Raw genomic sequence first — 13,293 nt, 5'->3', positions numbered from 1 at the left:
AGAGGCCGAGCACTGTCCCAGCAATCCTGCCAAGCCAGCTGGGAAACCTGTCTAGCCAGTGCAGCGCCTCTTGGGATCACAATCCTCGGGCAGAGGCAGGTAGTATCCAGCAAGGGCCATGGTGGCTTTCCCAATCCGGGATGCCTCCTCGATGTACAGGGTTCCTTCCAGGTCCGTCCCAGGCCACACCCAGGGAGGGGTGAAGTCTTTGGCCTTTGGAAGATGCCAAGCTGGATTCCAGAATGTGGATCCTGGACAGCCTGCTCTAGGGCTGAGGACATAGTTCACACAGTGGTCCTGCCCATGGCAGAGTTTCTGGCCATTCAGAGGAAGGGCAATTAGAAGCAAGTGAATTGTCATGAATATGGGAGTCACAAGGTCCTAGAACATGAGGAGGATATGGCGAGTTCAGATCTTGAGCCAAGAACAGAGGGACAGATGGTCAGGGAAATTAGGACCGAGGACTAGCCATGAATCCAAAGCCAGTGCGAGCTGTAGGCTGACTTCAAGGCTACCTCGGGCTACAGGGTTAGACCCTGTCTCAGGAGAGCCAAAACAGGACTGAGGATGTGGCATAGTTGGTAGAATGTTTGCCCAGCATGGAGGAAGTCCTGGGCACCATCTCCAGTACTTCATAAAAACTGGTGTGATGATACATACCTATCACCCAGCATTCACGAGGTGGAGGCAAGGAGATGAGGAGCCTGCCTCCAGAGGCGGGGCAGGTGTGGCTGCTGAGTCTCCTGTGCGTCAGTAGGTGGCACATGTGCTCACATGTGCTCAGTGCTCTGACCTACGAACAGCTGAAGGATTTGTAGCCTATCGCTCCCTGGGGGGGGGGGGGAGGGGAAGCCAGCCTGAGGTGACCACCAGTCAGGTACCAGGCAGGCCCAGAAGGCTAAGGAGCTCGCCTCCTGCCCATGGTCCCAGGCAGGAGTGAGCCCGAGACAGACAACCCTTGCAAGCAGCCACTCGGGCAAGCCAGGTGAGGAGGAGCCTGAGACTTCCACCAGAGTATCTAGCCTGAGAGCTAGCCTGAGATGACCACCAGTCTGGCCCAGTGCAGGCCTGGGGGAGAGGGCACACCATGCCCCAAACGACCCTTAACCGGGCGACATAACGCACAAGCAGGGCTTAGCACTCCTGAGACCACGCCTGAGATAAGGACAGACACTCAGAGACCCTGGACGCCACTAAGAGGAGCAAGTAGGTGGTGGAGAAATGAAAGCAGGTACAATAAAGAGAGGCAGAACTGGAGGCTCCAGTATAGTGAGGAACAGCCTGATGTGAGTAGGCGCTGATGCCACCTGGAACCAAAGTAGGGCCCTGGCCTGTGCCACCACCAGGGGCCATGTCTGGGTCTATGGCCCTGCAGAAGCATGGGTCTGTTACCACTCACAGCCAGGCTGGCGTCTCTAGTCTGGGCTGCCTCCCAGGGCCATGTTGGTGTTTGGGGGCTGTGCAGAACTGGCTGCACCCCTCATCTGGGCATCGTGGGAGAGCTGGCCCTGGGGACATGAGAGCAGGAGAGTTGACCCTGTCCCTAAGCAGCTGCAGTACTCAGGAGAGCCGCCCCTGAACACTGCAGGAGTTGCAGGTGAGCTGCTCCAGGGTATAATAAGCACGGCAGAGCTGGCCTTCACCACTCATCTACCATTCAACGGCAAGAATGAGGGAGAGATGCCTCTCCCCTCTCCCCCTGCCACCTATGGCAGGGAGAAAGCTGGTCCTGGGTCATGAGAGGTAGAGAACTGGCCATGACCCTCACCAGCTGCAACATTCAAGAGAGTGAGTGCTGCACCTCACCTCGCCACAGGGTAGAGCTGGCCCTGGGTGGGGGTGGGGCCTGCCGGTGAGCCAGCCCCAAAGTGGTGAGAGCAGGAGAGCCAGCGGGCTGACCAGCTCAGATGCCTCTCAGGCCCAGACCCAGGGCTTTGAATTGGCCCACCCCAACATCTACCCCATCTGCACTGCTGGGTTGCATGAAGGACCTGCAGATACAAACCTACAGGATCTCCATGACACAGGGCAACAACAGGAAATCTTAAAGGACTCCCGGTGAGGGTCCAGTATTGACAGAGTACTGTAAGCCAGAGGCCTCGTACCAGACCAAGGAGTCATTGCAATGAGTATTTGCAAGCAAAGAAGTTTGGACGAAAGGGTATATACAGTGGGACACTCTGTGACACACTACAGCTTCCACAACGATTTTTTTTTTCTCTGTTGTAGGGGAGTTTGCAAGGATGGAGGGTAGATGTGAGGGGATGGGGAGATGAATGGGATTGGGGTGCATGATGTGAAATTCAGAAAGAACCAATTAAAAGTTGTTTTGTTTTTGTTTTTTTTTTTAAATGAGGTGCTCAGGGGGCATTCATTCCCTGCCATATAGTGAGTTCCAGGCTAGCTCGGGGACACATGATACATTGTATCTATAAAAAGGAAGGAAAACGGGTGGGAGAAAGGAGGAAAAACCATGTCTGTGTTAAACACCCCAGACCTTTTTTATGTCATCGTGTCCTAAATAATAGAGTGGTCTACATGGTTACATCGTGCTGGGTGTCACGCGCAGCTGGGTGGAATCTGAAGTCTGCGAGAACACGTACGTGGGGTCTTTGAGCAGCTGGGCTTGAATGTCCGCACCAGGCCCTACAGACGCTTTAGGAGTACTGGGCTTAGTCATCCCCTACCTCCAGGTGTCCCTGACTCTGGACATGAGTCAACAGCAAGGCTTTGTGGAACTGACGAGGAGAGGCAGAGCAGACTAAACTGAGTTTCTTCTGACCGTCTGCATAACCCTGTGCCCCCTCTCCCAGGCTGTGTGGTATAACTTTGGGGCAGACTCCTTGCTGTGATCTCAGCTCCTACCTTCTGCTCCCCAGGCTACCCAGCTGGCTTGTTTAACCGCTGTGGGTGTCCCTCCACTAGACAGTCCCTGCAGTCCCTGCTAGCAAGCCCAGGCAAGCGGAGGTCAAAGCCTGACCTGCAACTCCTTATCCACGTCCTGTGCCCTCCAGCCTGTGGCTGCAGGACCACCAGATGAGGGGCCGTGGCTCCTAGGTTTAGACGTGGGACAGGCTGAGAGCCAGTGTTAACAACCTGGCGATCCCTAGCCTGCATCTGGCCAACAGATGTGCTTAATCTGGCAGACAATTTGAATTTTTAAAATTTGAATTCATTGCCAACATTTGAAAACCAGTAGTTTTCCCATAGAAATACAGTTGTTTGGGTTTTTTTGTTTTATTTTTAAAATTTTATTTGTTTGTTTGTTTTTGCATCTTTGGAAAAATGGGTTTGGTGTCCTACAGGGCACCCCTGTTAGAAAGGGCTGAGGCATGAAGAGCATAGTCCTCTTAACCAAGCCAGTCCATCCCTTGATGACACATCCCCCGTTCTTAGGCGTCTGAGTGATGATCTAGAGCTCTCTTCTCACTGTTAAGGGAATCCGTGGCCCAGAAATGGCAAGGATCCCCTAGGTGAGTCTCGGTGTATACTAACAAAGCAGTTAAGAACAAGCTGTATCCTGGCCCTACTCTAGGACTCAAATCACTTCAGCAAGGAGATAGATGAGAATTCCGTACAGCTAGGACAGCTGGAATTTGGGGAGGCAACGATACATTCCCAGAATCCCCCAGAGTGCTGAGGACGCCCACACCCTTTGTCCCAGCTAGCATAAGAAAGGCCACACTGATAAAGGCCCTGGGCAACCAGATGACCACATTCTTGCGACTCAGATTTGAGTGGGAAGGGCCACCTGCTCAGCGCATAGCTCGGGGCTGCCAAGAGGCGGGCAGTGGCTGCCGGGCCACTGGCAGCAGCGGTGCCAGCCCCTTCTGGCATTTCAACAATGCCACAAGTACCCAAGCTGTAGTAGGGGAGCCACATAGTGTCATCTGCAAGGACTTAAGGGGAAAATGCCAGTCTTGTAGGCAGGGAGCCTGGGTTTCCCCCCCTCAACCCCCCACCATCTTGGCTCCTTCTTAACATTGTTACTGAGAAGGGCATAACCTCTTTTATATGCACAGACAGGGCCGGATGACACAGTGCCAGGCAGGGCCTTAGGGAGGATGGTCAAGGGCTGGCATGGCCCAGTCAGTAAAGGCTGTGAGCAAGCCTGTTCTCCTCACATGCAGCCCACAAAGGAGTCTGAAATGGCTTCTTCTCTAGGCCGAGGCTGTATTATGCTACAGTGCTCGAAATGCCATCAGCATGGCACAGCCAAGCCTTTTCATAGGTGAGAGCAGGAGGAAGTCCACAGGGGCTGGGAGGAACATGGATACTTCTGTGTTGATGGCCTACCAACCATGCCAAACAAGCTCGCAGACACAGGGGACCCAGGCGCAAGTCAGTCGAAAGGTGCCTCCCAGACAGCCTCACAGGTTAGGGAAATGCGATGGCCCCGGGGGTCCCAGCAAACTCCACAGCCCAAGAGAATGCTGTTAGGTTCACCAGGAGCGTGGCAGCAGCAGGGGCAGTACACGGTTAAGTTCAGGTCTTGGGACGTGTTTCACCTCTCTGAGCTCCACCTTCTGTAGGCACGCCTCACAGTCCCCTTCCGGGATCTGTTTGGAGGACTGAACATAATCCTGAAGGTAAAGCACAAGTGCAGCACAAGGGTCAGTGTTGGTGTCAGCTTAGTCCACACCATAGCTCCCAAAGATGTTTAACCACTCAGCTTTGGGGTATGCGCCAAGCCGTCCATCTTTCAAGCAGGAAGTGCTCCAGGCACCCATCCCAGGGATTAGCACGGGAGGAAGGGACTTCCTCTTCAGTGTGTGGGGCAGGTCACCCATGGTTGACTGTAGAAAGGGACACAGGTTAGGTTAAGTCGGGTGTGACCAGACCCTCCTGCTCTCAGGAATCATCCCATACCTTTGCTGAGCCTTGGCCTACTTGGAATAAAGACAAGAAGGCATCAAACAGGATGTAGCCTCATAGACCAAGGCTTGGGAAATGTGCCTGTTTATATGGCTCCCTCAGGAGAGCAGGAAGTAGAAAAAGACTATGGGATATTTTTCTTTTTCTTTTTAATAGTAGGGCCATCGATTCTTTTCTGTGTCAGCAATTCATTATCTCCCTTCAATGTCTTGATATGCATTCTCTGTCTCTTTCAACGTCTGTTATCTTTTTTTTTTTAATTTTTAATTTTTTTTTTTTTTTTTTTTTTTAGACAGGGTTTTATTTTCTTGCCCAAGCTCATTTTAACTGGTACATCTTTCCAACCTCAGCATCCAGAGTGCTTGGGTTACAGATGCAAGCCACCCTGCCTAGCTTCTTTCAAAATATATTTTGAAATGCATTGGCTAACATGAAAATATGGAATCTGGTTGGGTGGTGGTGGCACAGACCTTCAATCCCAGCACTCAGGAGCAAGCAGGGGCAGGTGGACCTGCTGGGGTGGTAGCCAGCCTGGTCTAGACTACATAAGAAGTCCCATACTAAGCCAGGAGGTGGTGGCACTCATCTTTAATCCTGTCACTTGGGAGGCAGAGACAGGTGAATCTCTGTGAGTTCAAGGCCAGCCTGATCTACAATGAGAGCTTAGGTTACAGAGATACCCTGAGACCCTATCTCAACGTGTGTGTGTGTGTACACAGCAAGTAATGAATAAGTAAAATGTGCTACATCCATGGAACAGCCATGAGTTGGCCATAGAAGAGTAACATGCCCACAGGTACCAGGAGGGTGAAGCTTAAAACCACAACGCTGAGTGAAAGCGGCAGACCACAGATCTCATGCCATATAACTTCATTATGTTAAAGGTCCAAATAGGCAAACCAATGAGTCAGTGGCCAGATGAGGGCCACCGTATGGAGAGCAAGGAAAGGCCTCGGTGAATGTGTAAGGAGAGGGTAAAGTCCCGAGTGAATTTGTGTCTGTTTGACATGAACACAGTCATGTCAAGGACCCCAGCGCCTCAGAGCCGTGGGAACTGGCGAAGCCTTCCTCTGGTCTGAGTGTGAATATAGACAGTGTATTCAGGAACTATCGACCATAGCTTCCTCCTCTGGGATGACTGGAGCCCGAGACGGATCCCCTACAGAGACCTCTATCGAGATCAACCAAACCCGTGTCCCTGTTCAGCTGTATTCTGTGGGCCTGCTTCCTTATTCAGCTACATAAAAGGAGCCCTCTGCCTTGGTTCAGATGTATAAGTAAACACGCTGAGATTTCGTGTTGTTGATGATGGGTACCCTTCATCAGACTGAGCCCGACCCACCTGATCCCAGCTTTTCTGTACGTCTGCCTTTTCTTCATTCCTTCATCACCCCAGGTGTGGGTCCTTGAAGCTGTGCAGAACGTGGCACATCAGTGGCTAGAGCTGCAGCCTAGTGTGTATATAGATTTACTTTGGCGTGAAGAAAGTGTGTAGGGACCAGAGAAGGTGGCTCAGCAATTAGGAGCACTTGCTGCTCTTGCAGGGGACTTGAATTTAATTCCCAGCACCTATGTCACGTGGCTTACGACAGCCTGAACTCTACCTTCAAGGGACCTGGCACTGTCTTCTGGCCTCCACGGGCATGGCACTCATGTGCACATACCCACACACAGTCATACACATAGACGCATAAATAAAAATAAATTAACAACAAAAAGAAAGTGTGTAAAATTAGGCTGTGGTGGCAGCTGTGCTCTGTGAATGGGACAGAAAGGAGACGAACAGGTATCTCCGTATACATAAGGTACACAATGACACCTTTATAAAGATGTGGATTACTCTGCCAAGGTTTGACCAAATGCCGCGGGCTGGGCAGCGTTCACGTGTGAAGCTCCTCCCGCCATTCAGGCAGGCTGGCCCACCCAGGACCCTGTGGGAAGGCCATCCTCTAGACCCCGCCTTTGCACGCAGGTGGCACCACCACACGGCTCTTCACCAGGCCCCGTCCCTGTGTGCGTCTGTACCCAGTTTCACCTCTATATGAGGACACTAGTCTAGTGTATTGCAGCCCGCTCTAGCTGACTAGGTCTCTGCAATAATTGTTCGTGCGGCTGCCGGCAGAGTTCGCAGCGTTTGTAGCCACAAGCAGGGTCTGGAGGGCCTCCTTGGCTGTTAAACGGCAGTTTCCCCCCCCTCCGTGGTGAACCTCTGTCACCTGCTCCCCAGCTGCCTGATTTAACCCAGCTCTGTGTCTTATGGTTCCCAGGGACACATTTCATAAAAGCCTCTCTAGCTCTTGGAGGCCGTAAGAACAGGCCTGGGGGGAATGTCATTACCAGGCCACGCAGCTTCTGGAAGGGCCACTCAGCTCAGCGCTTCAGTTGCTGTCTAAAGATAGATAGCAATCGGGCTAAAAGTGTGAAGGGGTGGGGGCGGGACTCAGGGCAGGCTGGAGGAGCAACTCCAGTAGGACTACCAAGGAGTCTTATGGGAGTGGGTCCCCGCTCCTCAGGGTGACTCACTCAGAACTGAGGAGAGCAGCCAGGATCGTCTCGGAGCTCAGGGTACAGTGAAGCCCAAGGCACCCAGTGTTGCTACTGCACCTCCTAAGGATAGCGGGCTTTCCACCCTGAGCCCGCAAGCTGCCCTATCCATTGCTTCTACACCACACTTGCCCAAGTGCCAACTGTCTCGAAAGAGGGCTCCTTGCCGCAGATGTTGAGACAAGGATGTTGGTGTTGAGCACATTGTTTGACAGCCTTATTAGGCAGCAGTAGAATGAGGGAAAGAGAGAGGAGGAGGAAAGCTTAACTTTGCTGTGCCTTGGTGAGAGGGTCTGGAAGTGACCAGGACATCTGAGTCAGTATGAAAGGGCCGACAGCCTGAGGAAGGGCAGCCTGGGCTCCAGCCAGGATGTTTACCAGATGTGTAGCTTTGGGCATGTCATGGTGAACTTGTTGATGGCAAGAAGGTGCTAGAAGGTCAGGCAGCGCTGGCAGGGGAAACCAAATCTGGGCAGGCAAAGGAACCAGGTCTGTTTTCTCTCTAGAGTCCAGCTGTGGTGTCTGGCACACTGAGTGCTTAGCAAATATTTGTGGTTCCCAGTGTCACTCCTTCATTATCGATGAAAGCTGTCAGTTGTTGAAGAATCCCTTTGCTCTGGGCTTGGTGCTGTGTGCTGGATGCCCTGCCCTTCCTCCACACAGTCCCCTTGCTCTTCTTATGGTGCTACCGTTCCCACCCACCCCTGACATTCCACCCACCCCTGCCATCCCACCCACCCCTGCCATCCCACCCACCCTTGCCATTCCACCCACCCCTGTCATTACCACACACCCCTGCCTTCCTACCCACCCCTGCCATCCCACCCACCCCTGCCTTCCCACCCACCCCTGCCATCCCACCCACCCCTGCCATCCCACCCACCCCTGCCATCCCACCCACCCCTGCCATTCCCATTCCCACGTGCCATTTCCCCTCACACGTGCAGAGACACAAGCAATAGTAATTAAAGTCATCCAGCTCACAAACAATAAATCTGAGGCTTAACCACGGTGACATAGATTGTGTTTTTTCCCCCCAGACTTCCTCATTTTAAATGTTTAGTTAAAAAAAAAAGTGGTGTCTGTTCCCACACAAGCCTACACGTGAAGCGTGGGGCTCATGGCCACACTGACCACACGATGGAGGTGAACGCCCCTGTCATCCCAGCTCCCAGAAGTGGCTGGTGTGGCTGGCGTGTGGTCTCAGACACCCCTCCCTCTTCCTGAAGCCCTTGCCCACGTATGAAGGAGGCCCTTTGGTGTCAGGGGTGAGCGTCTTACCGTGGCAGCACTGACTTTTCTTGCTTTTCTTCTTTTGTAGGGCCTCCCATATGCTAGTTTCTACCACAAAGCCACACCCCAGACCAAAAAAAAAAAAAAGTTTTCTTTTGAGACTAGGATTGGCCTCAAACTCACAGAGATCCACCTGCCTCTGCCTTCAGTGTGCTGGGCCTATGGCATTCAACACCATGCCGGGCCTGATGAAGACTCTTTTGAGCAAATTCTGGCTGAGAGCTATGGAGAGGCAGGTCATTTTGCCATGGTCTCTTACATGACAGGAGCTTCTCATGGAGTGGAAGAGATGAGCATATACCATGCAGAATTAGACCTGAGGGGCAAAAAGGCACAAAATCTGACAGTTTTCACCCAGGGCTTGGTTTTGCTCCCTTCCCGTTAGCAGCCTGCGGGGCCAGAGTGGGAATGTACCATCATCCCTCCTTTCACAGAGATGAAACTGAAACCCAGTGAGACCGAGTGATTCAACCAAGGTCACTGCAAGGGGAAGGCCCAGCTGGATCATGACCCAAACACCTTCAGTGCCCTCCACCCCTCCACTGGGTATCTATCAGGACTCTGTGAGCTGCTGGCCGTGCTGCTTAAGAACTAGGAGGTCACGGGGCCTTGCTAATTGGCCAGGTTCCTGTAGGCTGGCTCTGTGTGTGGACACGTTCCTTAGCTCCCTCTTTCCTCTCTGCATAACGAAGGTGATGCCGCCGCTGCCTAGCCAGAGGGTCGAAGTGAGGATGAAATGACATGCTGCCTAGCTCAGGCCTGAAATGACACACAAGGCAGAGGCTGTCTCCGTTGCACGTAATTGGAGAGCCGTGCCCATGAAAGCGTGGCAGCGAGGTTCTTTAGAGACATGTACTCGGCTCCTTATTCCTGGACCCCTCTCTCTGCCAGCAGCTGTGAGGGGCAGCTGCATTGACTCCCACTCATCATTGCTCAACCTGGGCTGACTCACCTCTGTCTGGGTGGGGCCAGTCAGGAAGATGTCCTCACCAGCCAGGCAGCAGGGCTTTTTCAAACTCCAGGCTGCCCAAGTACACCCGGCTGATGTCAGCCAGGCATGACAAAGAGCACCTAGAAGGGCAAGTATGAAGGGCCCCACCTGGGTGGAGCCACGTGTGTGCCCAGGGCTGGGCCCAGCTGAGGCCGTGACCGGTATGATCCCCAGCTGTTACAGGGCTCTGGGCTGCAGGCAGATGTTCCTCAGCAGGACTGTGCCTAAGCAGCTGCAGATACCCAGACAGGGCTGGCAGAGGACACCAAAACCTATACATGGACGGAAAACTGGTGTGTGAAAGGAGGTGAACCTACAGACCTGTACCCAGCCTGTGGTCCTCAAGAGAATCTTCTGAGTCTACCATACGCAGGCTGGGCACTCATGGACAAGTGACCTTACTTTCTTGCCTTGGGGGTGGGTCTTGATGCAAGGCTCCTTCATCTGGGATGCTGGAAAGGACCATATAGTCAGACTGGCAAAGTTGGTATGTACCTGGCTCTGTGTGAGGGCAAATACCCACCTACTCCACCCAAGGCCTCCACATAATGACCAAGCCTTATAGAGCCTCCAGTATGTGCCGAGCTCCAGCTGGACACAGGGGACAAACCAGCCATCTTGTCTTTGTAGAGCTGCTACAGGGGAAAAACAAGGTATTTTTAGATTATTTGTTTATTTGTGTGTGCATTGGTGTTCTGCCTGTATGTATATTTGTGTGAAGGTATCGATCCCCTGGAACTGGAGTTACACACAGTTGTGAGCTGCCAGGTGGGTGCTGGGAACTTGACCAGAGTCTTCCGGAAGAGCTGCTACTGCTCTTAACCGCTGAGCCATCTCTTCAGCCCTGAAAGGTGACTTTAGAGTGAGATGTAATGCATAGGCCAACTCTGTCGCCTCTGAGGAGGGGACTTGGGTGAGATGGAGAAAGCTCTTCCCTTGGGTGGGGGGAAAAGAACCCTTGGAATGAGGGCCGCAGGCTTCAGCAGTGCCCTCTCAGGGAGGGAATGAGTGATCACATCCTTGGGGCTTCAGAAGAGTCGTTCATGGCTGGGATGTCAGTCCTGGGAATTGAACCAAGCGCTTTACCCCTGGGCTACATCCAGCTTGTTGCTTTGTTGGTTTTTAAAGAAGTGATCATTCTTAGCTCAAGCCAAAGGCCCTCCTGGTGCAGCTGAAGTAATTCTCTTTTAGTGTACCCTAATGCCTGAGCAAACCGGTTCCCTCCCCCTCCTTCCTACAAGCTCCTGGGAAAGCTTCCTGGTGGGAAAAGCTAACAAACCCCCAAATGGCCTAAGGTATCATCCCATTAAACAAAATCAACTAGTCAGGACCGTCCTAGCCCAAAAGAGCAAGGGGGGCCAGGCCCTGGAAAAGACACGGGACCCAGGGCACCATGTGATGCCTGGCACCCACTCTAAGCGACGTGACAGAGACTGGCAGGGATAGGTAGGGTGCTCAGCAAGCAAGTGCTCAGATTAGTGCCTCGTCACCAAGAGAAGATGCATGACCCTGAGGTTTGGGTGTGTGTGGCTGGTGTCTCTCCTGTTCTGACTGTAAAACCCAAATCTCAGCCATGCTCCTTTCTGTAGTCCAACCTCATCATTACAGGTCTCTCCTTCCTTTCATTCCTGCCCCCCATACCATCTTTCCATCTTACACATATTAACAGCCACACCTGTACATAACAACCCTCCACACAGATTCTGGGTGCTCCTAAAATAAAACAGAGCCTTGTGTTAAGGCCTAAAGACCCCCAGAGGAGTGCCTGGGTCCAACTCCTCTCTCCCCTGGCTAAGTGTCCCTCTGCCTCTGAGCTTACCTGCTCATCTCCATCTCACACCCTTCGCTTGTGCTATGGCTCTGCTGGCACACTGTGCCAGCGTCACTCATACAGCTGCTCAGATACCGTCATCCCCAGCCCTCAGCACTACGCAGGAGCTTCAGGGAGCAGGACAGTCTGCTGCAGTCATCCCCAGCCATCAGACCAGCCCTCAGCACTATGCAGGAGCTTCATGGAGCAGGACAGTCTGCAGTAGTCATGCTCTATGCTGTATGTGTGGGGACTGTGTAGAGCTCTTGGATGCCCTAGAAACGCTGCAAACACTCGTGCACACGGAGGACCGTAAGGAGCATTCCAATGCTTCAGGAGCTGGGTTAGAGCACCCGGGCACTTGGGGGAACAGTGAAGAGCACTCAAGCATCCTAAGGAACTCTGAGCAGTGCTCAGGTATCCGTGGTAACTGCGCATGGTGCTCAGGTACTTGGAGAACTGTGCATAGCTCTCAGATACTTGGGGGAGTTTTCAAGGTACTCAGGGATTTTTGGAAAACTGTGCAAAGTATTTGGGTATTTTGAGAACTATAAGGGCTACGCAAGTGTTTGGGGAAGGTGTGCACAGCAATCAGGTGTCTGGGACACTGGAGTTTCGTTTTTGGGAAATGAAAGAGGGTGTCCAGGTGGTTCAGGGAACCATGCACACCCCTGACTCTTTGGGGACCTGTGCAGAGCACTCAAGCCAATGCTCCTTGTTCGTGTTGAGCTAGCGTTTCTAGCTAGGGTATGGGTTTGGGATAGAAGAGCATCAAGCTGTGGTATCCTTGTCACTATGCACGTCACAGGTATGTGACAGCCACTGCGACTTGCACTGCCTGTCGTTTCTCTGTTCTGTAAAGGACTTCCGTCTCTACACTTGGTGCGCCCTAGTGTCTACAGCATCAATGACAGGCTCTCCTTTTGAATGGCAAAGCCGTGCTCCATCTGGGGATCCATCTCGTTGCCGAGTTGGACACTCCCTTACTTTTAGTTTTCCCTCTCCAGGCAAGGTCACAACCAACAGTGCTGTAACTCAACTACGCAAATGTTCTTCAAGCACCTTCGCCATGGGCAGTGTGGTGCTGTGGGGTGCTCAGCCAGCTGTGCTTACGGGCCTCTTTTTTTCTTTTCGTATAAATTCCTGGGTTGACATAGCCAGGGCAATAAATAAATAAATAGCATATTTTGAAGGCTTTTTAAAAATACATATATTTATTTATTATGTGTACACTGTTCTGTCTGCATGGCAAAAGAGGGCACCCGATCTCATTATGGATGGTTGTGAGCCACCACATGGTTGCTGGGAACTGAACCCAGGACCTCTGGAAGAGCAACTTGACCTCTGAGCTCTTAACCTCTGAGCCATCTCTCCAGCCCCTTGAAGGCTTTTGATAGTATCACTAAACAAAACCTAGAGAAATTTATACCAATTTACTCCCCAGACTAACACTTTCCCTCTTTTTCAAGTTTTTTCCCCCTAGACAAAAATAGTTCATATTTTTCTTCGATAGCTGGAAGTTACTTATGGAAATTTGATGATACTGTAGATTCTGCTTGAAGCGTTTTTAGGCATGACGGTGGTGGTGTAGCTACTCTTTTAAGAGAGCCCTTATCTTTTACAGGCACACTAGAATATTTATGGAAGATATTGTATGACTTGCTTTAGTGAGACGGGGAGCGGCGGCAAGTCTAAACACAAACAACGCTATCACTTGTTGCTGCTGCTCTTCACTGTGTGATTCCTGTGACCGCAAAAGCACGAATGCACCTTAAAAACA

General features: G+C 52.1%; 1 pseudogene; it reads left to right on the top strand.

Annotated features, from left to right (window-relative positions):
* The first annotated feature begins 703 nt into the window (after nucleotides 1–703).
* LOC132646614 (small nucleolar RNA SNORA17) lies at nucleotides 704–827 on the top strand (annotated as a pseudogene).
* The last annotated feature ends 12,466 nt before the right edge of the window (nucleotides 828–13,293 follow it).

The sequence above is a fragment of the Meriones unguiculatus genome, chromosome 11 (genome assembly GCF_030254825.1).
Source record: "Meriones unguiculatus strain TT.TT164.6M chromosome 11, Bangor_MerUng_6.1, whole genome shotgun sequence".
Lineage (NCBI taxonomy): Eukaryota > Metazoa > Chordata > Mammalia > Rodentia > Muridae > Meriones > Meriones unguiculatus.
The sequence above is the reverse complement of the archived record's forward strand: the minus strand, read 5'-3'. Positions and strand labels throughout refer to the sequence as shown.